The sequence below is a fragment of the Ictalurus punctatus genome, chromosome 2 (genome assembly GCF_001660625.3).
Source record: "Ictalurus punctatus breed USDA103 chromosome 2, Coco_2.0, whole genome shotgun sequence".
NCBI classification, from domain to species: domain Eukaryota; kingdom Metazoa; phylum Chordata; class Actinopteri; order Siluriformes; family Ictaluridae; genus Ictalurus; species Ictalurus punctatus.
Window position 1 is genome coordinate 13,579,034 of NC_030417.2, and position 3,062 is coordinate 13,582,095.

The 3,062-nt window shown below is 39.5% G+C and overlaps 1 non-coding gene across 1 annotated transcript; it reads left to right on the forward strand.

Moving 5' to 3' along the window:
• The first annotated feature begins 2,988 nt into the window (after nucleotides 1-2,988).
• On the forward strand, nucleotides 2,989-3,062 carry trnai-aau (transfer RNA isoleucine (anticodon AAU)). The gene has a single exon. It is a non-coding gene; the product is annotated as a tRNA-Ile (tRNA).

A 3,062-nucleotide genomic window follows, 5' to 3' on the forward strand; every position in this document is an offset into this window, starting at 1 on the left:
GATGGGCGGCCATTCAGAGTGATCATTCTGTAATATCTTTCTTTATCTCTATAGATAAAGAGATAGTTGCATTGCTGGGCGAACATTATCACCTGATTTTGTGAGAAATGACATTTGCAGGAAACGCCCACTTTTTGCAAACGTCTGCTGTAATTTCTAACATTTAAACATTCAGCCTACAATAAATAATAAGTCTATTCAATGAAAGGAAAGGTCAGTGTTTAATCAAAAATGTTAAAGAAATGAATGAAATAATAATTTTTAAAAATTGGTTGATCAATTTAGTTTAATACAGGTTCTCATATTCATGGCTTTATTTTCCTGTAAGGTGACAAGTGATAATCTCAAAGTTTTCTGGATTTCTTATCATTCTTATATGATTACTTGCTCTTTTGTTCCTACTGTGGGTTTTAGTCCATCATCCAGATGGTGGTGGTTGAGGAGATTCCCTCGCCCCCATACAATGAATAGCGCTTTGATTTTACAGGCTTGGTTGGTTTCAAAGGATTTCACGAGGACGAGCTCGTGGCTCATTGTTACTGTTACATTTATTTTTTCTTTCAGGTGGCAGGTGGAGTTAGCCGGCGGTAGGTTTGAGCTATATGGCGGTAGGTTGGCGGTATATGGCGGCAGGTAGAGTTCGACGTCGATGAAGGTCTTCTTCTCTTAGCCTCTACGGTTTGTGGCTCCTTGCTTCCTTTAAATTTATTATTTTTTTCTTTCAGGTGGCAGGTGGAGTTAGACGGCAGTAGGGAACCATAGAGAAAGCCAGATGGCGCAAAATTCAGGAATTTTTTTTTTACAAAATATAGTTATTTCTATTTGCTCTTGTACATAAAGTTGAAAGAACAAAGCTATATAAAATAAAGCTCAAGCTGACAGGTTTTCTTTTGGGTTGAACCATGTTTTCATTCATCAGTATCTTCACAAATAAACCCAGTCACTACACATTAAGACGGTGATTAAACCTCATTCTTTTGTCTTTACAAATAGAGATATTTACATGGATGGGCGGCCATTCAGAGTGATCATTCTGTAATATCTTTCTTTTGTCTCTATAGATAAAGAGATAGTTGCATTGCTGGGCGAACATTATCACCTGATTTTGTGAGAAATGACTTTGCAGGAAACGCCCACTTTTTGCTAACGTCTGCGGTAATTGCTAACATTTAAGCATTCAGCCTACAATAAATAATAAGTCTATTCAATGAAAGTAAAGGTCAGTGTTTAATCAAAAAAGTTAAAGAAATGAATGAAATAATAATTTTTAAAAATTGGTTGATCGATTTAGTTTAATACAGGTTCTCATATTCATGGCTTTATTTTCCTGTAAGGTGACAAGTGATAATCTCAAAGTTTTCTGGATTTCTGATCATTCTTATATGATTACTTGCTCTTTTTTTTCCTACTGTGGGTTTTAGTCCATCATCCAGATGGTGGTGGTTGAGGAGATTCCCTCGCCCCCATACAATGAATAGCGCTTTGATTTTACAGGCTTGGTTGGTTTCCAAGGATTTTACGAGGACGAGCTCGTGGCTCATTGTTACTGTTACATTTATTTTTTTCTTTCAGGTGGCAGGTGGAGTTAGCTGGCGGTAGGTTTGAGCTATATGGCGGTAGGTTGGCAGTATATGGCGGGAGGTGGAGTTCGACGTCATGAAGGTCTTCTTCGCTTAGCCCCGTCCTAGCTCGCGGTACGGAGCCAGGCAAAAGTCTTAAGGTGACCCTTAGGCCGGTTAGCTCCGATGGTTAGAGCGTGGTGCTAATAACGCCAAGGTCACGGGTTTGATCCCCGTACGGGCCATGAGATGCTTTGATCTTCGGACAAATTCTCAAGACTGATTCACTGACAAGCCAACACCATGCTGGACCACCTCCAGCAATAGCCAAGAAAACACTGATTTGTGCGAGGCCACGCCTTTTTAAGCCTCTACGGTTTGTGGCTCCTTGCTTCCTTTAAATTTATTATTTTTTTCTTTCAGGTGGCAGGTGGAGTTAGACGGCAGTAGGGAACCATAGAGAAAGCCAGATGGCGCAAAATTCAGGAATTTTTTTAAAAATATATAGTTATTTCTATTTGCTTTTGTACATAAAGTTGAAAGAACAAAGCTATATAAAATAAAGCTCAAGCTGACAGGTTTTCTTTTGGGTTGCACCATGTTTTCATTCATCAGTATCTTCACAAATAAGCCCAGTCACTACACATTAAGACGGTGATTAAACCTCATTCTTTTGTCTTTACAAATAGAGATATTTACATGGATGGGCGGCCATTCAGAGTGATCATTCTGTAATATCTTTCTTTTATCTCTATAGATAAAGAGATAGTTGCATTGCTGGGCGAACATTATCACCTGATTTTGTGAGAAATGACATTTGCAGGAAACGCCCACTTTTTGCAAACGTCTGCTGTAATTGCTAACATTTAAACATCCAGTCTACAATAAATAATAAGTCTATTCAATGAAAGTAAAGGTCAGTGTTTAATCAAAAATGTTAAAGAAATGAATGAAATAATAATTTTAAAAAATTGGTTGATCAATTTAGTTTAATACAGGTTCTCATATTCATGGCTTTATTTTCCTGTAAGGTGACAAGTGATAATCTCAAAGTTTTCTGGATTTCTTATCATTCTTATATGATTACTTGCTCTTTTTTTCCTACTGTGGGTTTTAGTCCATCATCCAGATGGTGGTGGTTGAGGAGATTCCCTCGCCCCCATACAATGAATAGCGCTTTGATTTTACAGGCTTGGTTTGTTTCAAAGGATTTCACGAGGACGAGCGCGTGGCTCATTGTTACTGTTACATTTATTTTTTCTTTCAGGTGGCAGGTGGAGTTAGCCGGCGGTAGGTTTGAGCTATATGGCGGTAGGTTGGCGGTATATGGCGGTATATGGCGGGAGGTGGAGTTCGACGTCGATGAAGGTCTTCTTCGCTTAGCCCCGTCCTAGCTCACGGTACGGAGCCAGTCTTAAGGGGCCCCTTAGGCCGGTTAGCTCAGATGGTTAGAGCGTGGTGCTAATAACGCCAAGGTCAGGGGTTCGATCCCCGTACGGGCCA